Genomic DNA, 23,200 nt, shown 5'->3' on the forward strand with positions numbered 1-23,200 from the left:
CGCGCTCTGCAAAAGCCTTGGTTGGTTATGATGTAACAATGCCTATGTGACTCTGGCAGAGCCCGGCTGCCAAATTCGAAACGTCCAGCGATTGCGCCCACACGAAAGCTGTCAGCACTGAAAGCTCGACCTGGTTTTCACTGTCCCTTGGAACTGCATTCGCTGCCGCACAGACATTCGCGCTCTGCAAGAGCTTTGGATGGTTATGATGCAACAATGCCTATGTGACTCTGGCAGAGCCCGGCTGCCAAATTTGAAACGTCCAGCGATTGCGCCCACAAGAAAGCTGCCAGCCCTGAAAGCCCTACCTGGTTTTCACTGTCCCTTGGAACTGCATTCGCTGCCACACAGATATTCGCGCTCAGCAAAAGGCTTGGTTGGTTATGATGTAACAATGCCTATGTGACTCTGGAAGAGCCCGGCTCCCAAATTCGAAACGTCCAGCGATTGCGCCCACACGAAAGCTGCCAGCCCTGAAAGCCCTACCTGGTTTTCACTGTCCCTTGGAACTGCATTCGCTGCTGCACAGACATTCGTGCTCTGCAAAAGCCTTGGTTGATTATGATGTAACAATGCCTATGTGACTCTGGCAGAGCCCGGCTGCCAAATTCGAAACGTCCAGTGATTGCGCCCACACGAAAGCTGTCAGCACTGAAAGCTCGACCTGGTTTTCACTGTCCCTTGGAACTGCATTCGCTGCCGCACAGACATTCGCGCTCTGCAAAAGCCTTGGTTGGTTATGATGCAACAATGCCTATGTGACTCTGGCAGAGCCCGGCTGCCAAATTTGAAACGTCCAGCGAATGCGCCCACACGAAGGCTGCCAGCCCTGAAAGCCCTACCTGGTTTTCACTGTCCCTTAGAACTGCATTCGCTGCCGCACAGACATTCGCGCTCTGGAGGAGCTTTGGTTGGTTATGATGCAACAATGCCTATGTGACTCTGACAGACCCCGGCTGCCAAATTCGAAACGTCCAGCGATTGCGCCCATACGAAAGCCGCCAGCACTGAAAGCTCGACCTGGTTTTCACTGTCCCTTGGAACTGCATTCGCTGCCGCAGAGACATTCGCGCTCTGCAAAAGCCTTGGTTGGTTATGATGCAACAATGCCTATGTGACTCTGGCAGAGCCCGGCTGCCAAATTCGAAACGTCCAGCGATTGCGCCCACACGAAAGCTGCCAGCCCTGAAAGCCCTACCTGGTTTTCACTGTCCCTTGGAACTGCATTCGCTGCCACACAGACATTCGCGCTCTGCAAGAGCTTTGGTTGGTTATGATGCAACAATGCCTATGTGACTCTGGCAGAGCCCGGCTGCCAAATTTGAAACGTTCAGCGATTGCGCCCACACGAAAGCTGCCAGCCCTGAAAGCCCTACCTGGTTTTCACTGTCCCTTGGAACTGCATTCGCTGCCGCACAGACATTCGTGCTCTGCAAAAGGCTTGGTTGGTTATGATGCAACAATGCCTATGTGACTCTGGCAGAGCCCGGCTGCCAAATTCGAAACGTCCAGAGATTGCGCCCACACGAAAGCTGCCAGCACTGAAAGCTCGACCTGGTTTTCACTGTCCCTTGGAACTGCATTCGCTGCCGCACAGACATTCGCGCTCTGGAGGAGCTTTGGTTGGTTATGATGCAACAATGCCTATGTGACTCTGGCAGAGCCCGGCTACAAAATGCGAAACGTCCAGAGCTTGTGCCCACACGAAAGCTGCCAGAAGTGAAATCTGTACCTGATTTTCACTGTCCCTTTTAACTGCATTCGCTGCTGCACAGACATTCGCGCTCTGCAAGAGCTTTGGATGGTTATGATGCAACAATGCCTATGTGACTCTGGCAGAGCGCGGCTGCCAAATTTGAAACATCCAGCGATTGCGCTCACACGAAAGCTGCCAGCCCTGAAAGCCCTACCTGGTTTTCACTGTCCCTTGGAACTGCATTCGCTGCCGCACAGACATTCGCGCTCTGCAAGAGCTTTGGTTGGTTATGATGCAACAATGCCTATGTGACTCTGACAGACCCCGGCTGCCAAATTCGAAACGTCCAGCGATTGCGCCCATACGAAAGCTGCCAGCACTGAAAGCTCGACCTGGTTTTCACTGTCCCTTGGAACTGCATTCGCTGCCGCAGAGACATTGGTGCTCTGCAAAAACCTTGGTTGGTTATGATGCAACAATGCCTATGTGACTCTGGCAGAGCCCGGCTGCCAAATTCGAAACGTCCAGCGATTACGCCCACAGGAAAGCTGCCAGCCCTGAAAGCCCTACCTGGTTTTCACTGTCCCTTGGAACTGCATTCGCTGCCACACAGACATTCGCGCTCTGCAAGAGCTTTGGTTGGTTATGATGCAACAATGCCTATGTGACCCTGGCAAATCCCGGCTGCCAAATTCGAAACGTCCAGCGATTACGCCTACAGGAAAGCTGCCAGCCCTGAAAGCCCTACCTGGTTTTCACTGTCCCTTGGAACTGCATTCGCTGCCGCACAGACATTCGCGCTCTGCAAGAGCCTTGCTTGGTTATGATGCAACAATGCCTATGTGACTCTGGCAGAGCCCGGCTGCCAAAGTCGAAACGTCCAGCGATTGCGCCCACACGAAAGCTGCCAGCCCTGAAAGCCCTACCTGGTTTTCACTGTCCCTTGGAACTGCATTCGCTGCCGAACCGACATTCGTGCTCTGCAAAAGCCTTGGTTGGTTATGATGCAACAATGCCTATGTGACTCTGGCAGAGCCCGGCTGCCAAATTCGAAACGTCCAGCGATTGCGCCCACACGAAAGCTGCCAGCACTGAAAGCCCTACCTGGTTTTCACTGTCCCTTGGAACTGCATTCGCTGCCGCACAGACATTCGCGCTCTGCAAGAGCTTTGGTTGGTTATGATGCAACAATGCCTATGTGACTCTGGCAGAGCCCGGCTGCCAAATTTGAAACGTCCAGCGATTGCGCCCACACGAAAGCTGCCAGCCCTGAAAGCCCTACCTGGTTTTCACTGTCCCTTGGAACTGCATTCGCTGCCACACAGATATTCGCGCTCAGCAAAAGGCTTGGTTGGTTATGATGTAACAATGCCTATGTGACTCTGGAAGAGCCCGGCTGCCAAATTTGAAACGTCCAGCGATTGCGCCCACACGAAAGCTGCCAGCCCTGAAAGCCCTACCTGGTTTTCACTGTCCCTTGGAACTGCATTCGCTGCTGCACAGACATTCGTGCTCTGCAAAAGCCTTGGTTGATTATGATGTAACAATACCTATGTGACTCTGGCAGAGCCCGGCTGCCAAATTCGAAACGTCCAGTGATTGCGCCCACACGAAAGCTGTCAGCACTGAAAGCTCGACCTGGTTTTCACTGTCCCTTGGAACTGCATTCGCTGCCGCACAGACATTCGCGCTCTGCAAGAGCTTTTGGATGGTTACGATGCAACAATGCCTATGTGACTCTGGCAGAGCCCGGCTGCCAAATTTGAAACGTCCAGCGATTGCGCCCACACGAAGGCTGCCAGCCCTGAAAGCCCTACCTGGTTTTCACTGTCCCTTGGAACTGCATTCGCTGCCGCACAGACATTCGCGCTCTGCAAGAGCTTTGGTTGGTTATGATGCAACAATGCCTATGTGACTCTGACAGACCCCGGCTGCCAAATTCGAAACGTCCAGCGATTGCGCCCATACGAAAGCCGCCAGCACTGAAAGCTCAACCTGGTTTTCACTGTCCCTTGGAACTGCATTCGCTGCCGCAGAGACATTCGCGCTCTGCAAAAGCCTTGGTTGGTTATGATGCAACAATGCCTATGTGACTCTGGCAGAGCCCGGCTGCCAAATTTGAAACGTCCAGCGAATGCGCCCATACGAAGGCTGCCAGCCCTGAAAGCCCTACCTGGTTTTCACTGTCCCTTGGAACTGCATTCGCTGCCACACAGACATTCGCGCTCTGGAGGAGCTTTGGTTGGTTATGAGGTAACAATGCCTATGTGACTCTGGCAGAGCCCGGCTGCCAAATTCGAAACGTCCAGCGATTGCGCCCACACGAAAGCTGCCAGCCCTGAAAGCCTTACCTGGTTTTCACTGTCCCTTGGAAATGCATTCGCTGCCGCACAGACATTCGCGCTCTGCAAGAGCTTTGGTTGGTTATGATGCAACAATGCCTATGTGACTCTGACAGACCCTGGCTGCCAAATTCGAAACGTCCAGCGATTGCGCCCATACGAAAGCCGCCAGCACTGAAAGCTCGACCTGGTTTTCACTGTCCCTTGGAACTGCATTCGCTGCCGCAGAGACATTCGCGCTCTGCAAAAGCCTTGGTTGGTTATGATGCAACAATGCCTATGTGACTCTGGCAGAGCCCGGCTGCCAAATTCGAAACGTCCAGCGATTGCGCCCATACGAAAGCTGCCAGCACTGAAAGCCCTACCTGGTTTTCACTGTCCCTTGGAACTGCATTCGCTGCCGCACAGACATTGGTGCTCTGCAAAAGCCTTGGTTAGTTATGATGTAACAATGCCTATGTGACTCTGGCAGAGCCCGGCTGCCATATTCGAAACGTCTAGCGATTGCGCCCACACGAAAGCTGCCAGCCCTGAAAGCCCTACCTGGTTTTCACTGTCCCTTGGAACTGCATTCGCTGCCACACAGACATTCGCGCTCTGCAAGAGCTTTGGTTGGTTATGATGCAACAATGCCTATGTGACTCTGGCAGAGCCCGGCTGCCAAATTCGAAACGTCCAGCGATTGCGCCCACACGAAAGCTGCCAGCCCTGAAATCTGTACCTGGTTTTCACTGTCCCTTGGAACTGCATTCGCTGCCGCAGAGACATTGATGCTCTGCAAAAGCCTTGGATGGTTATGATGCAACAATGCCTATGTGACCCTGGCAGATCCCGGCTGCCAAATTCGAAACGTCCAGCGATTACGCCCACAGGAAAGCTGCCAGCCCTGAAAGCCCTACCTGGTTTTCACTGTCCCTTGGAACTGCATTCGCTGCTGCAAAGACATTCGCGCTCTGCAAGTGCCTTTGTTGGTTATGATGCAAGAATGCCTATGTTACTCTGGCAGAGCCCGGCTGCCAAATTCGAAACGTCCAGCGATTGCGCCCACACGAAAGCTGCCAGCACTGAAAGCCCTACCTGGTTTTCACTGTCCCTTGGAACTGCATTCGCTGCCGCACAGACATTCGCGCTCTGGAGGAGCTTTGGTTGGTTATGATGCAACAATGCCTATGTGACTCTGGCAGAGCCCGGCTACAAAATGCGAAACGTCCAGAGATTGTGCCCACACGAAAGCTGCCAGAACTGAAATCTTTACCTCATTTTCACTGTCCCTTTTAACTGCATTCGCTGCCACGCAGACATTCGCGCTCTGCAAGAGCTTTGGATGGTTATAATGCAAAAATGCCTATGTGACTCTGGCAGAGCCCGGCTGCCAAATTTGAAACGTCCAGCGATTGCGCCCACAGGAAAGCTGCCAGCCCTGAAAGCCCTACCTGGTTTTCACTGTCCCTTGGAACTGCATTCGCTGCCGCACAGACATTCGCGCTCTGCAAAAGCCTTGGTTGGTTATGATGTAACAATGCCTACATATGTGACTCTGGCAGAGCCCGGCTCCCAAATTCGAAACGTCCAGCGATTGCGCCCACACGAACGCTGCCAGCCCTGAAAGCCCTACCTGGTTTTCACTGTCCCTTGGAACTGCATTCGCTGCCGCACAGACATTCGCGCTCTGCAAAAGCCTTGGTTGGTTATGATGCAACAATGCCTATGTGACTCTGGCAGAGCCCGGCTGCCAAATTCGAAACGTCCAGCGATTGCGCCCACACGAAAGGTGCCAGCACTGAAAGCTCGACCTGGTTTTCACTGTCCCTTGGAACTGCATTCGCTGCCGCACAGACATTCGCGCTCTGGAGGAGCTTTGGTTGGTTATGATGCAACAATGCCTATGTGACTCTGGCAGAGCCCGGCTACAAAATGCGAAACGTCCAGAGATTGTGCCCACAGGAAAGCTGCCAGCCCTGAAATCTGTACCTGATTTTCACTGTCCCTTTTAACTGCATTCGCTGCTGCACAGACATTCGCGCTCTGCAAGAGCTTTGGATGGTTATGATGCAACCATGCCTATGTGATTCTGGCAGATCCCGCTGCCAAATTTGAAACATCCAGCGATTGCGCCCACAGGAAAGCTGCCAGCCCTGAAATCTGTACCTGGTTTTCACTGTCCCTTGGAACTGCATTCGCTGCCGCACAGACATTCGCGCTCTGCAAAAGCCTTGGTTGGTTATGATGCAACAATGCCTATGTGACTCTGACAGAGCCCAGCTGCCAAATTCGAAACGTCCAGCGATTGCGCCCACACGAAAGCTGCCAGCCCTGAAAGCCCTACCTGGTTTTCACTGTCCCTTGGAACTGCATTCGCTGCCGCACAGACATTCGCGCTCTGGAGGAGCTTTGGTTGGTTATGATGCAACAATGCCTATGTGACTCTGGCAGAGCCCGGCTACAAAATGCGAAACGTCAAGAGATTGTGCCCACACGAAAGCTGCCAGAACTGAAATCTGTACCTTATTTTCACTGTCCCTTTTAACTGCATTCGCTGCTGCACAGACATTCGCACTCTGCAATAGCTTTGGATGGTTATGATGCAACAATTCCTATGTGACTCTGGCAGAGCCCGGCTGCCAAATTCGAAACGTCCAGCGATTGCGCCCACACGAAAGCTGCCAGCACTGAAAGCTCGACCTGGTTTTCACTGTCCCTTGGAACTGCATTCGCTGCCGCACAGACATTCGCGCTCTGCAAGAGCTTTGGTTGGTTATGATGCAACAATGCCTATGTGACTCTGGCAGAGCCCGGCTGCCAAATTTGAAACGTCCAGCGATTGCGCCCACACGAAAGCTGCCAGCCCTGAAAGCCCTACCTGGTTTTCACTGTCCCTTGGAACTGCATTCGCTGCCACACAGATATTCGCGCTCAGCAAAAGGCTTGGTTGGTTATGATGTAACAATGCCTATGTGACTCTGGCAGAGCCCGGCTCCCAAATTCGAAACGTCCAGCGATTGCGCCCACACGAAAGCTGCCAGCCCTGAAGGCCCTACCTGGTTTTCACTGTCCCTTGGAACTGCATTCGCTGCTGCACAGACATTCGTGCTCTGCAAAAGCCTTGGTTGGTTATGATGTAACAATGCCTATGTGACTCTGGCAGAGCCCGGCTGCCAAATTCGAAACGTCCAGCGATTGCGCCCACACGAAAGCTGTCAGCACTGAAAGCTCGACCTGGTTTTCACTGTCCCTTGGAACTGCATTCGCTGCCGCACAGACATTCGCGCTCTGCAAGAGCTTTGGATGGTCATGATGCAACAATGCCTATGTGACTCTGGCAGAGCCCGGCTGCCAAATTTGAAACGTCCAGCGATTGCGCCCACACGAAAGCTGCCAGCCCTGAAAGCCCTACCTGGTTTTCACTGTCCCTTGGAACTGCATTCGCTGCCGCACAGACATTCGCGCTCTGCAAGAGCTTTGGTTGGTTATGATGCAACAATGCCTATGTGACTCTGGCAGAGCCCGGCTGCCAAAGTCGAAACGTTCAGCGATTGCGCCCACACGAAAGCTGCCAGCCCTGAAAGCCCTACCTGGTTTTCACTGTCCCTTGGAACTGCATTCGCTGCCGAACAGACATTTGTGCTCTGCAAAAGCCTTGGTTGGTTATGATGCAACAATGCCTATGTGACTCTGGCAGAGCCCGGCTGCCAAATTCGAAACGTCCAGCGATTGCGCCCACACGAAAGCTGCCAGCACTGAAAGCTCGACCTGGTTTTCACTGTCCCTTGGAACTGCATTCGCTGCCGCACAGACATTCGCGCTCTGCAAGAGCTTTGGTTGGTTATGATGCAACAATGCCTATGTGACTCTGGCAGAGCCCGGCTGCCAAATTTGAAACGTCCAGCGATTGCGCCCACACGAAAGCTGCCAGCCCTGAAAGCCCTACCTGGTTTTCACTGTCCCTTGGAACTGCATTCGCTGCCACACAGATATTCGCGCTCAGCAAAAGGCTTGGTTGGTTATGATGTAACAATGCCTATGTGACTCTGGCAGAGCCCGGCTCCCAAATTCGAAACGTCCAGCGATTGCGCCCACACGAAAGCTGCCAGCCCTGAAAGCCCTACCTGGTTTTCACTGTCCCTTGGAACTGCATTCGCTGCCGCACAGACATTGGTGCTCTGCAAAAGCCTTGGTTGGTTATGATGTAACAATGCCTATGTGACTCTCGCAGAGCCCGGCTGCCATATTCGAAACGTCTAGCGATTGCGCCCACACGAAAGCTGCCAGCCCTGAAAGCCCTACCTGGTTTTCACTGTCCCTTGGAACTGCATTCGCTGCCACACAGACATTCGCGCTCTGCAAGAGCTTTGGTTGGTTATGATGCAACAATGCCTATGTGACTCTGGCAGAGCCCGGCTCCCAAATTCGAAACGTCCAGCGATTGCGCCCACACGAAAGCTGCCAGCCCTGAAAGCCCTACCTGGTTTTCACTGTCCCTTGGAACTGCATTCGCTGCCGCAGAGACATTGATGCTCTGCAAAAGCCTTGGATGGTTATGATGCAACAATGCCTATGTGACCCTGGCAGATCCCGGCTGCCAAATTCGAAACGTCCAGCGATTACGCCCACAGGAAAGCTGCCAGCCCTGAAAGCCCTACCTGGTTTTCACTGTCCCTTGGAACTGCATTCGCTGCTGCAAAGACATTCGCGCTCTGCAAGTGCCTTTGTTGGTTATGATGCAAGAATGCCTATGTTACTCTGGCAGAGCCCGGCTGCCAAATTCGAAACGTCCAGCGATTGCGCCCACACGAAAGCTGCCAGCACTGAAAGCCCTACCTGGTTTTCACTGTCCCTTGGAACTGCATTCGCTGCCGCACAGACATTCGCGCTCTGGAGGAGCTTTGGTTGGTTATGATGCAACAATGCCTATGTGACTCTGGCAGAGCCCAGCTACAAAATGCGAAACGTCCAGAGATTGTGCCCACACGAAAGCTGCCAGAACTGAAATCTTTACCTCATTTTCACTGTCCCTTTTAACTGCATTCGCTGCCACGCAGACATTCGCGCTCTGCAAGAGCTTTGGATGGTTATAATGCAAAAATGCCTATGTGACTCTGGCAGAGCCCGGCTGCCAAATTTGAAACGTCCAGCGATTGCGCCCACAGGAAAGCTGCCAGCCCTGAAAGCCCTACCTGGTTTTCACTGTCCCTTGGAACTGCATTCGCTGCCGCACAGACATTCGCGCTCTGCAAAAGCCTTGGTTGGTTATGATGTAACAATGCCTACATATGTGACTCTGGCAGAGCCCGGCTCCCAAATTCGAAACGTCCAGCGATTGCGCCCACACGAACGCTGCCAGCCCTGAAAGCCCTACCTGGTTTTCACTGTCCCTTGGAACTGCATTCGCTGCCGCACAGACATTCGCGCTCTGCAAAAGCCTTGGTTGGTTATGATGCAACAATGCCTATGTGACTCTGGCAGAGCCCGGCTGCCAAATTCGAAACGTCCAGCGATTGCGCCCACATGAAAGCTGCCAGCACTGAAAGCTCGACCTGGTTTTCACTGTCCCTTGGAACTGCATTCGCTGCCGCACAGACATTCGCGCTCTGGAGGAGCTTTGGATGGTTATGATGCAACAATGCCTATGTGACTCTGGCAGAGCCCGGCTACAAAATGCGAAACGTCCAGAGATTGTTCCCACAGGAAAGCTGCCAGCCCTGAAATCTGTACCTGATTTTCACTGTCCCTTTTAACTGCATTCGCTGCTGCACAGACATTCGCGCTCTGCAAGAGCTTTGGATGGTTATGATGCAACCATGCCTATGTGATTCTGGCAGAGCCCGCTGCCAAATTTGAAACATCCAGCGATTGCGCCCACAGGAAAGCTGCCAGCCCTGAAATCTGTACCTGGTTTTCACTGTCCCTTGGAACTGCATTCGCTGCCGCACAGACATTCGCGCTCTGCAAAAGCCTTGGTTGGTTATGATGCAACAATGCCTATGTGACTCTGGCAGAGCCCAGCTGCCAAATTCGAAACGTCCAGCGATTGCGCCCACACGAAAGCTGCCAGCCCTGAAAGCCCTACCTGGTTTTCACTGTCCCTTGGAACTGCATTCGCTGCCGCACAGACATTCGCGCTCTGGAGGAGCTTTGGTTGGTTATGATGCAACAATGCCTATGTGACTCTGGCAGAGCCCGGCTACAAAATGCGAAACGTCAAGAGATTGTGCCCACACGAAAGCTGCCAGAACTGAAATCTGTACCTTATTTTCACTGTCCCTTTTAACTGCATTCGCTGCTGCACAGACATTCGCACTCTGCAATAGCTTTGGATGGTTATGATGCAACAATTCCTATGTGACTCTGGCAGAGCCCGGCTGCCAAATTCGAAACGTCCAGCGATTGCGCCCACACGAAAGCTGCCAGCACTGAAAGCTCGACCTGGTTTTCACTGTCCCTTGGAACTGCATTCGCTGCCGCACAGACATTCGCGCTCTGCAAGAGCTTTGGTTGGTTATGATGCAACAATGCCTATGTGACTCTGGCAGAGCCCGGCTGCCAAATTTGAAACGTCCAGCGATTGCGCCCACACGAAAGCTGCCAGCCCTGAAAGCCCTACCTGGTTTTCACTGTCCCTTGGAACTGCATTCGCTGCCACACAGATATTCGCGCTCAGCAAAAGCCTTGGTTGGTTATGATGTAACAATGCCTATGTGACTCTGGCAGAGCCCGGCTCCCAAATTCGAAACGTCCAGCGATTGCGCCCACACGAAAGCTGCCAGCCCTGAAGGCCCTACCTGGTTTTCACTGTCCCTTGGAACTGCATTCGCTGCTGCACAGACATTCGTGCTCTGCAAAAGCCTTGGTTGGTTATGATGTAACAATGCCTATGTGACTCTGGCAGAGCCCGGCTGCCAAATTCGAAACGTCCAGCGATTGCGCCCACACGAAAGCTGTCAGCACTGAAAGCTCGACCTGGTTTTCACTGTCCCTTGGAACTGCATTCGCTGCCGCACAGACATTCGCGCTCTGCAAGAGCTTTGGATGGTCATGATGCAACAATGCCTATGTGACTCTGGCAGAGCCCGGCTGCCAAATTTGAAACGTCCAGCGATTGCGCCCACACGAAAGCTGCCAGCCCTGAAAGCCCTACCTGGTTTTCACTGTCCCTTGGAACTGCATTCGCTGCCGCACAGATATTCGCGCTCTGCAAGAGCTTTGGTTGGTTATGATGCAACAATGCCTATGTGACTCTGACAGACCCCGGCTGCCAAATTCGAAACGTCCAGTGATTGCGCCCATACGAAAGCTGCCAGCACTGAAAGCTCGACCTGGTTTTCACTGTCCCTTGGAACTGCATTCGCTGTCGCAGAGACATTGGTGCTCTGCAAAAGCCTTGGTTGGTTATGATGCAACAATGCCTCTGTGACTCTGGCAGAGCCCGGCTGCCAAATTCGAAACGTCCAGCGATTACGCCCACAGGAAAGCTGCCAGCCCTGAAAGCCCTACCTGGTTTTCACTGTCCCTTGGAACTGCATTCGCTGCCACACAGATATTCGCGCTCTGCACGAGCTTTGGTTGGTTATGATGCAACAATGCCTATGTGACCCTGGCAAATCCCGGCTGCCAAATTCGAAACGTCCAGCGATTACGCCTACAGGAAAGCTGCCAGCCCTGAAAGCCCTACCTGGTTTTCACTGTCCCTTGGAACTGCATTCGCTGCTGCAAAGACATTCGCACTCTGCAAGAGCTTTGGTTGGTTATGATGCAACAATGCCTATGTGACTCTGGCAGAGCCCGGCTGCCAAAGTCGAAACGTTCAGCGATTGCGCCCACACGAAAGCTGCCAGCCCTGAAAGCCCTACCTGGTTTTCACTGTCCCTTGGAACTGCATTCGCTGCCGAACAGACATTTGTGCTCTGCAAAAGCCTTGGTTGGTTATGATGCAACAATGCCTATGTGACTCTGGCAGAGCCCGGCTGCCAAATTCGAAACGTCCAGCGATTGCGCCCACACGAAAGCTGCCAGCACTGAAAGCTCGACCTGGTTTTCACTGTCCCTTGGAACTGCATTCGCTGCCGCACAGACATTCGCTCTCTGCAAGAGCTTTGGTTGGTTATGATGCAACAATGCCTATGTGACTCTGGCAGAGCCCGGCTGCCAAATTTGAAACGTCCAGCGATTGCGCCCACACGAAAGCTGCCAGCCCTGAAAGCCCTACCTGGTTTTCACTGTCCCTTGGAACTGCATTCGCTGCCACACAGATATTCGCGCTCAGCAAAAGGCTTGGTTGGTTATGATGTAACAATGCCTATGTGACTCTGGCAGAGCCCGGCTCCCAAATTCGAAACGTCCAGCGATTGCGCCCACACGAAAGCTGCCAGCCCTGAAAGCCCTACCTGGTTTTCACTGTCCCTTGGAACTGCATTCGCTGCCGCACAGACATTCGCGCTCTGCAAGAGCTTTGGATGGTTATGATGCAACAATGCCTATGTGACTCTGGCAGAGCCCGGCTGCCAAATTTGAAACGTCCAGCGATTGCGCCCACACGAAGGCTGCCAGCCCTGAAAGCCCTACCTGGTTTTCACTGTCCCTTGGAACTGCATTCGCTGCCGCACAGACATTCGCGCTCTGCAAGAGCTTTGGTTGGTTATGAAGCAACAATGCCTATGTGACTCTGACAGACCCCGGCTGCCAAATTCGAAACGTCCAGCGATTGCGCCCATACGAAATCCGCCAGCACTGAAAGCTCGACCTGGTTTTCACTGTCCCTTGGAACTGCATTCGCTGCCGCACAGACATTCGCGCTCTGGAGGAGCTTTGGTTGGTTATGATGCAACAATGCCTATGTGACTCTGGCAGAGCCCGGCTACAAAATGCGAAACGTCAAGATATTGTGCCCACACGAAAGCTGCCAGAACTGAAATCTGTACCTGATTTTCACTGTCCCTTTTAACTGCATTCGCTGCTGCACAGACATTCGCACTCTGCAATAGCTTTGGATGGTTATGATGCAACAATGCCTATGTGACTCTGGCAGAGCCCGGCTGCCAAATTCGAAACGTCCAGCGATTGCGCCCATACGAAAGCTGCCAGCACTGAAAGCTCGACCTGGTTTTCACTGTCCCTTGGAACTGCATTCGCTGCCGCAGAGACATTGGTGCTCTGCAAAAGCCTTGGTTGGTTATGATGCAACAATGCCTATGTGACTCTGGCAGAGCCCGGCTGCCAAATTCGAAACGTCCAGCGATTACGCCCACAGGAAAGCTGCCAGCCCTGAAAGCCCTACCTGGTTTTCACTGTCCCTTGGAACTGCATTCGCTGCCACACAGACATTCGCGCTCTGCAAGAGCTTTGGTTGGTTATGATGCAACAATGCCTATGTGACTCTGGCAGAGCCCGGCTCCCAAATTCGAAACGTCCAGCGATTGCGCCCACACGAAAGCTGCCAGCCCTGAAAGCCCTACCTGGTTTTCACTGTCCCTTGGAACTGCATTCGCTGCCGCAGAGACATTGATGCTCTGCAAAAGCCTTGGATGGTTATGATGCAACAATGCCTATGTGACCCTGGCAGATCCCGGCTGCCAAATTCGAAACGTCCAGCGATTACGCCCACAGGAAAGTTGCCAGCCCTGAAAGCCCTACCTGGTTTTCACTGTCCCTTGGAACTGCATTCGCTGCTGCAAAGACATTCGCGCTCTGCAAGTGCCTTTGTTGGTTATGATGCAAGAATGCCTATGTTACTCTGGCAGAGCCCGGCTGCCAAATTCGAAACGTCCAGCGATTGCGCCCACACGAAAGCTGCCAGCACTGAAAGCCCTACCTGGTTTTCACTGTCCCTTGGAACTGCATTCGCTGCCGCACAGACATTCGCGCTCTGGAGGAGCTTTGGTTGGTTATGATGCAACAATGCCTATGTGACTCTGGCAGAGCCCATCTACAAAATGCGAAACGTCCAGAGATTGTGCCCACACGAAAGCTGCCAGAACTGAAATCTTTACCTCATTTTCACTGTCCCTTTTAACTGCATTCGCTGCCACGCAGACATTCGCGCTCTGCAAGAGCTTTGGATGGTTATAATGCAAAAATGCCTATGTGACTCTGGCAGAGCCCGGCTGCCAAATTTGAAACGTCCAGCGATTGCGCCCACAGGAAAGCTGCCAGCCCTGAAAGCCCTACCTGGTTTTCACTGTCCCTTGGAACTGCATTCGCTGCCGCACAGACATTCGCGCTCTGCAAAAGCCTTGGTTGGTTATGATGTAACAATGCCTACATATGTGACTCTGGCAGAGCCCGGCTCCCAAATTCGAAACGTCCAGCGATTGCGCCCACACGAACGCTGCCAGCCCTGAAAGCCCTACCTGGTTTTCACTGTCCCTTGGAACTGCATTCGCTGCCGCACAGACATTCGCGCTCTGCAAAAGCCTTGGTTGGTTATGATGCAACAATGCCTATGTGACTCTGGCAGAGCCCGGCTGCCAAATTCGAAACGTCCAGCGATTGCGCCCACATGAAAGCTGCCAGCACTGAAAGCTCGACCTGGTTTTCACTGTCCCTTGGAACTGCATTCGCTGCCGCACAGACATTCGCGCTCTGGAGGAGCTTTGGATGGTTATGATGCAACAATGCCTATGTGACTCTGGCAGAGCCCGGCTACAAAATGCGAAACGTCCAGAGATTGTTCCCACAGGAAAGCTGCCAGCCCTGAAATCTGTACCTGATTTTCACTGTCCCTTTTAACTGCATTCGCTGCTGCACAGACATTCGCGCTCTGCAAGAGCTTTGGATGGTTATGATGCAACCATGCCTATGTGATTCTGGCAGAGCCCGCTGCCAAATTTGAAACATCCAGCGATTGCGCCCACAGGAAAGCTGCCAGCCCTGAAATCTGTACCTGGTTTTCACTGTCCCTTGGAACTGCATTCGCTGCCGCACAGACATTCGCGCTCTGCAAAAGCCTTGGTTGGTTATGATGCAACAATGCCTATGTGACTCTGGCAGAGCCCAGCTGCCAAATTCGAAACGTCCAGCGATTGCGCCCACACGAAAGCTGCCAGCCCTGAAAGCCCTACCTGGTTTTCACTGTCCCTTGGAACTGCATTCGCTGCCGCACAGACATTCGCGCTCTGGAGGAGCTTTGGTTGGTTATGATGCAACAATGCCTATGTGACTCTGGCAGAGCCCGGCTACAAAATGCGAAACGTCAAGAGATTGTGCCCACACGAAAGCTGCCAGAACTGAAATCTGTACCTTATTTTCACTGTCCCTTTTAACTGCATTCGCTGCTGCACAGACATTCGCACTCTGCAATAGCTTTGGATGGTTATGATGCAACAATTCCTATGTGACTCTGGCAGAGCCCGGCTGCCAAATTCGAAACGTCCAGCGATTGCGCCCACACGAAAGCTGCCAGCACTGAAAGCTCGACCTGGTTTTCACTGTCCCTTGGAACTGCATTCGCTGCCGCACAGACATTCGCGCTCTGCAAGAGCTTTGGTTGGTTATGATGCAACAATGCCTATGTGACTCTGGCAGAGCCCGGCTGCCAAATTTGAAACGTCCAGCGATTGCGCCCACACGAAAGCTGCCAGCCCTGAAAGCCCTACCTGGTTTTCACTGTCCCTTGGAACTGCATTCGCTGCCACACAGATATTCGCGCTCAGCAAAAGCCTTGGTTGGTTATGATGTAACAATGCCTATGTGACTCTGGCAGAGCCCGGCTCCCAAATTCGAAACGTCCAGCGATTGCGCCCACACGAAAGCTGCCAGCCCTGAAGGCCCTACCTGGTTTTCACTGTCCCTTGGAACTGCATTCGCTGCTGCACAGACATTCGTGCTCTGCAAAAGCCTTGGTTGGTTATGATGTAACAATGCCTATGTGACTCTGGCAGAGCCCGGCTGCCAAATTCGAAACGTCCAGCGATTGCGCCCACACGAAAGCTGCCAGCACTGAAAGCTCGACCTGGTTTTCACTGTCGCTTGGAACTGCATTCGCTGCCGCAGAGACATTGGTGCTCTGCAAGAGCTTTGGTTGGTTATGATGCAACAATGCCTATGTGACTCTGACAGACCCCGGCTGCCAAATTCGAAACGTCCAGCGATTACGCCCACAGGAAAGCTGCCAGCCCTGAAAGCCCTACCTGGTTTTCACTGTCCCTTGGAACTGCATTCGCTGCCACACAGACATTCGCGCTCTGCAAGAGCTTTGGTTGGTTATGATGCAACAATGCCTATGTGACCCTGGCAAATCCCGGCTGCCAAATTCGAAACGTCCAGCGATTACGCCTACAGGAAAGCTGCCAGCCCTGAAAGCCCTACCTGGTTTTCACTGTCCCTTGGAACTGCATTCGCTGCTGCAAAGACATTCGCGCTCTGCAAGAGCCTTGCTTGGTTATGATGCAACAATGCCTATGTGACTCTGGCAGAGCCCGGCTGCCAAAGTCGAAACGTCCAGCGATTGCGCCCACACGGAAGCTGCCAGCACTGAAAGCTCGACCTGGTTTTCACTGTCCCTTGGAACTGCATTCGCTGCCGCACAGACATTCGCGCTCTGCAAGAGCTTTGGTTGGTTATGATGCAACAATGCCTATGTGACTCTGGCAGAGCCCGGCTGCCAAATTTGAAACGTCCAGCGATTGCGCCCACACGAAAGCTGCCAGCCCTGAAAGCCCTACCTGGTTTACACTGTGCCTTGGAACTGCATTCGCTGCCACACAGATATTCGCGCTCAGCAAAAGGCTTGGTTGGTTATGATGCAACAATGCCTATGTGACTCTGGCAGAGCCCGGCTCCCAAATTCGAAACGTCCAGCGATTGCGCCCACACGAAAGCTGCCAGCCCTGAAAGCCGTACCTGGTTTTCACTGTCCCTTGGAACTGCATTCGCTGCTGCACAGACATTCGTGCTCTGCAAAAGCCTTGGTTGGTTATGATGTAACAATGCCTATGTGACTCTGGCAGAGCCCGGCTGCCAAATTCGAAACGTCCAGCGATTGTGCCCACACGAAAGCTGTCAGCACTGAAAGCTCGACCTGGTTTTCACTGTCCCTTGGAACTGCATTCGCTGCCGCACAGACATTCGCGCTCTGCAAGAGCTTTGGATGGTTATGATGCAACAATGCCTATGTGACTCTGGCAGAGCCCGGCTGCCAAATTTGAAACGTCCAGCGATTGCGCCCACACGAAAGCTGCCAGCCCTGAAAGCCCTACCTGGTTTTCACTGTCCCTTGGAACTGCATTCGCTGCCACACAGATATTCGCGCTCAGCAAAAGGCTTGGTTGGTTATGATGCAACAATGCCTATGTGACTCTGGCAGAGCCCGGCTCCGAAATTCGAAACGTCCAGCGATTGCGCCCACACGAAAGCTGCCAGCCCTGAAAGCCCTACCTGGTTTTCACTGTCCCTTGGAACTGCATTCGCTGCTGCACAGACATTCGTGCTCTGCAAAAGCCTTGGTTGGTTATGATGTAACAATGCCTATGTGACTCTGGCAGAGCCCGGCTGCCAAAGTCGAAACGTCCAGCGATTGCGCCCACACGAAAGCTGTCAGCACTGAAAGCTCGACCTGGTTTTCACTGTCCCTTGGAACTGCATTCGCTGCCGCACAGACATTCGCGCTCTGCAAGAGCTTTGGATGGTTATGATGCAACAATGCCTATGTGACTCTGGCAGAGCCCGGCTGCCAAATTTGAAACGTCCAGCGATTGCGCCCACAAGAAAGCTGCCAGCCCTGAAAGCCCTACCTGGTTTTCACTGTCCCTTGGAACTGCATTCGCTGCCGCACAGATATTCGCGCTCTGCAAGAGCTTTGGTTGGTTATGATGCAACAATGCCTATGTGACTCTGACAGACCCCGGCTGCCAAATTCGAAACGTCCAGCGATTGCGCCCATACGAAAGCTGCCAGCACTGAAAGCTCGACCTGGTTTTCACTGTCCCTTGGAACTGCATTCGCTTCCGCAGAGACATTGGTGCTCTGCAAAAACCTTGGTTGGTTATGATGCAACAATGCCTATGTGACTCTGGCAGAGCCCGGCTGCCAAATTCGAAACGTCCAGCGATTACGCCCACAGGAAAGCTGCCAGCCCTGAAAGCCCTACCTGGTTTTCACTGTCCCTTGGAACTGCATTCGCTGCCACACAGACATTCGCGCTCTGCAAGAGCTTTGGTTGGTTATGATGCAACAATGCCTATGTGACCCTGGCAAATCCCGGCTGCCAAATTCGAAACGTCCAGCGATTACGCCTACAGGAAAGCTGCCAGCCCTGAAAGCCCTACCTGGTTTTCACTGTCCCTTGGAACTGCATTCGCTGCTGCAAAGACATTCGCGCTCTGCAAGAGCCTTGCTTGGTTATGATGCAACAATGCCTATGTGACTCTGGCAGAGCCCGGCTGCCAAAGTCGAAACGTCCAGCGATTGCGCCCACACGAAAGCTGCCAGCCCTGAAAGCCCTACCTGGTTTTCACTGTCCCTTGGAACTGCATTCGCTGCCGAACAGACATTCGTGCTCTGCAAAAGCCTTGGTTGGTTATGATGCAACAATGCCTATGTGACTCTGGCAGAGCCCGGCTGCCAAATTCGAAACGTCCAGCGATTGCGCCCACACGAAAGCTGCCAGCACTGAAAGCCCTACCTGGTTTTCACTGTCCCTTGGAACTGCATTCGCTGCTGCGAAGACATTCGCGCTCTGCAAGAGCCTTGCTTGGTTATGATGCAACAATGCCTATGTGACTCTGGCAGAGCCCGGCTGCCAAATTTGAAACGTCCAGCGATTGCGCCCACACGAAAGCTGCCAGCCCTGAAAGCCCTACCTGGTTTTCACTGTCCCTTGGAACTGCATTCGCTGCCACACAGATATTCGCGCTCAGCAAAAGCCTTGGTTGGTTATGATGTAACAATGCCTATGTGACTCTGGCAGAGCCCGGCTCCCAAATTCGAAACGTCCAGCGATTGCGCCCACACGAAAGCTGCCAGCCCTGAAGGCCCTACCTGGTTTTCACTGTCCCTTGGAACTGCATTCGCTGCTGCACAGACATTCGTGCTCTGCAAAAGCCTTGGTTGGTTATGATGTAACAATGCCTATGTGACTCTGGCAGAGCCCGGCTGCCAAATTCGAAACGTCCAGCGATTGCGCCCACACGAAAGCTGTCAGCACTGAAAGCTCGACCTGGTTTTCACTGTCCCTTGGAACTGCATTCGCTGCCGCACAGACATTCGCGCTCTGCAAGAGCTTTGGATGGTTATGATGCAACAATGCCTATGTGACTCTGGCAGAGCCCGGCTGCCAAATTTGAAACGTCCAGCGATTGCGCCCACACGAAAGCTGCCAGCCCTGAAAGCCCTACCTGGTTTTCACTGTCCCTTGGAACTGCATTCGCTGCCGCACAGATATTCGCGCTCTGCAAGAGCTTTGGTTGGTTATGATGCAACAATGCCTATGTGACTCTGACAGACCCCGGCTGCCAAATTCGAAACGTCCAGTGATTGCGCCCATACGAAAGCTGCCAGCACTGAAAGCTCGACCTGGTTTTCACTGTCCCTTGGAACTGCATTCGCTGTCGCAGAGACATTGGTGCTCTGCAAAAGCCTTGGTTGGTTATGATGCAACAATGCCTATGTGACTCTGGCAGAGCCCGGCTGCCAAATTCGAAACGTCCAGCGATTACGCCCACAGGAAAGCTGCCAGCCCTGAAAGCCCTACCTGGTTTTCACTGTCCCTTGGAACTGCATTCGCTGCCACACAGATATTCGCGCTCTGCAAGAGCTTTGGTTGGTTATGATGCAACAATGCCTATGTGACCCTGGCAAATCCCGGCTGCCAAATTCGAAACGTCCAGCGATTACGCCTACAGGAAAGCTGCCAGCCCTGAAAGCCCTACCTGGTTTTCACTGTCCCTTGGAACTGCATTCGCTGCTGCAAAGACATTCGCGCTCTGCAAGAGCTTTGGTTGGTTATGATGCAACAATGCCTATGTGACTCTGGCAGAGCCCGGCTGCCAAAGTCGAAACGTCCAGCGATTGCGCCCACACGAAAGCTGCCAGCCCTGAAAGCCCTACCTGGTTTTCACTGTCCCTTGGAACTGCATTCGCTGCCGAACAGACATTTGTGCTCTGCAAAAGCCTTGGTTGGTTATGATGCAACAATGCCTATGTGACTCTGGCAGAGCCCGGCTGCCAAATTCGAAACGTCCAGCGATTGCGCCCACACGAAAGCTGCCAGCACTGAAAGCTCGACCTGGTTTTCACTGTCCCTTGGAACTGCATTCGCTGCCGCACAGACATTCGCGCTATGCAAGAGCTTTGGTTGGTTATGATGCAACAATGCCTATGTGACTCTGGCAGAGCCCGGCTGCCAAATTCGAAACGTCCAGCGATTGCGCCCACACGAAAGCTGCCAGCCCTGAAAGCCCTATCTGGTTTTTACTGTCCCTTGGAACTGCATTCGCTGCCGCACAGACATTCGCGCTCTGCAAAAGCCTTGGTTGGTTATGATGCAACAATGCCTATGTGACTCTGGCAGAGCCCGGCTGCCAAATTCGAAACGTCCAGCGATTGCGCCCACACGAAAGCTGCCAGCACTGAAAGCTCGACCTGGTTTTCACTGTCCCTTGGAACTGCATTCGCTGCCGCACAGACATTCGCGCTCTGGAGGAGCTTTGGTTGGTTATGATGCAACAATGCCTATGTGACTCTGGCAGAGCCCGGCTACAAAATGCGAAACGTCCAGAGCTTGTGCCCACACGAAAGCTGCCAGAAGTGAAATCTGTACCTGATTTTCACTGTCCCTTTTAACTGCATTCGCTGCTGCACAGACATTCGCGCTCTGCAAGAGCTTTGGATGGTTATGATGCAACAATGCCTATGTGACTCTGGCAGAGCGCGGCTGCCAAATTTGAAACATCCAGCGATTGCGCCCACACGAAAGCTGCCAGCCCTGAAAGCCCTACCTGGTTTTCACTGTCCCTTGGAACTGCATTCTCTGCCGCACAGACATTCGCGCTCTGCAAGAGCTTTGGTTGGTTATGATGCAACAATGCCTATGTGACTCTGACAGACCCCGGCTGCCAAATTCGAAACGTCCAGCGATTGCGCCCATACGAAAGCTGCCAGCACTGAAAGCTCGACCTAGTTTTCACTGTCCCTTGGAACTGCATTCGCTGCCGCAGAAACATTGGTGCTCTGCAAAAGCCTTGGTTGGTTATGATGCAACAATGCCTATGTGACTCTGGCAGAGCCCGGCTGCCAAATTCGAAACGTCCAGCCATTGCGCCCACACGAAAGCTGCCAGCCCTGAAAGCCCTACCTGGTCTTCACTGTCCCTTGGAACTGCATTCGCTGCCACACAGACATTCGCGCTCTGGAGGAGCTTTGGTTGGTTATGATGCAACAATGCCTATGTGACTCTGGCAGAGCCCGGCTGCCAAATTCGAAACGTTCAGCGATTGCGCCCACACGAAAGCTGCCAGCAGTGAAAGCTCGACCTGGTTTTCACTGTCCCTTGGAACTGCATTCGCTGCCGCACAGACATTGGTGCTCTGCAAAAGCCTTGGATGGTTATGATACAACAATGCCTATGTGACTCTGGCAGAGCCCGGCTGCCAAATTCGAAACATCCAGCGATTGCGCCCACACGAAAGCTGCCAGCCCTGAAAGCCCTACATGGTTTTCACTGTCCCTTGGAACTGCATTCGCTGCCACACAGACATTCGCGCTCTGCAAAAGCCTTGGTTGGTTATGATGTAACAATGCCTATGTAACTCTGGCAGAGCCCGGCTCCCAAATTCGAAACGTCCAGCGAGTGCGCCCACACGAACGCTGCCAGCCCTGAAAGCTCGACCTGGTTTTCACTGTCCCTTGGAACTGCATTCGCTGCCGCACAGACATTCGTGCTCTGCAAAAGCCTTGGTTGGTTATGATGCAACAATGCCTATGTGACTCTGGCAGAGCCCGGCTGCCAAATTCGAAACGTCCAGCGATTGCGCCCACACGAAAGCTGCCAGCACTGAAAGCTCGACCTGGTTTTCACTGTCCCTTGGAATTGCATTCGCTGCCGCACAGACATTCGCGCTCTGGAGGAGCTTTGGTTGGTTATGATGCAACAATGCCTATGTGACTCTGGCAGAGCCCGGCTACAAAATTCGAAACGTCCAGAGATTGTGCCCACACGAAAGCTGCCAGAACTGTACCTGATTTTCACTGTCCCTTGGAACTGCATTCGCTGCCGCACAGACATTCGCGCTCTGCAAGAGCTTTTGGATGGTTATGATGCAACAATGCCTATGTGACTCTGGCAGAGCCCGGCTGCCAAATTTGAAACGTCCAGCGATTGCGCCCACACGAAGGCTGCCAGCCCTGAAAGCCCTACCTGGTTTTCACTGTCCCTTGGAACTGCATTCGCTGCCGCACAGACATTCGCGCTCTGCAAGAGCTTTGGTTGGTTATGATGCAACAATGCCTATGTGACTCTGACAGACCCCGGCTGCCAAATTCGAAACGTCCAGCGATTGCGCCCATACGAAAGCCGCCAGCACTGAAAGCTCAACCTGGTTTTCACTGTCCCTTGGAACTGCATTCGCTGCCGCAGAGACATTCGCGCTCTGCAAAAGCCTTGGTTGGTTATGATGCAACAATGCCTATGTGACTCTGGCAGAGCCCGGCTGCCAAATTTGAAACGTCCAGCGAATGCGCCCACACGAAGGCTGCCAGCCCTGAAAGCCCTACCTGGTTTTCACTGTCCCTTAGAACTGCATTCGCTGCCGCACAGACATTCGCGCTCTGGAGGAGCTTTGGTTGGTTATGATGCAACAATGCCTATGTGACTCTGGCAGAGCCCGGCTGCCAAATTTGAAACGTCCAGCGATTGCGCCCACACGAAAGCTGCCAGCCCTGAAAGCCCTACCTGGTTTTCACTGTCCCTTGGAACTGCATTCGCTGCCACACAGATATTCGCGCTCAGCAAAAGGCTTGGTTGGTTATGATGTAACAATGCCTATGTGACTCTGGCAGAGCCCGGCTCCCAAATTCGAAACGTCCAGCGATTGCGCCCACACGAAAGCTGCCAGCCCTGAAAGCTCGACCTGGTTTTCACTGTCCCTTGGAACTGCATTCGCTGCCGCACAGACATTCGCGCTCTGCAAGAGCTTTGGATGGTTATGATGCAACAATGCCTATGTGACTCTGG

This window comes from Mycteria americana, chromosome 20 (assembly GCF_035582795.1).
Source record: "Mycteria americana isolate JAX WOST 10 ecotype Jacksonville Zoo and Gardens chromosome 20, USCA_MyAme_1.0, whole genome shotgun sequence".
NCBI lineage: Eukaryota > Metazoa > Chordata > Aves > Ciconiiformes > Ciconiidae > Mycteria > Mycteria americana.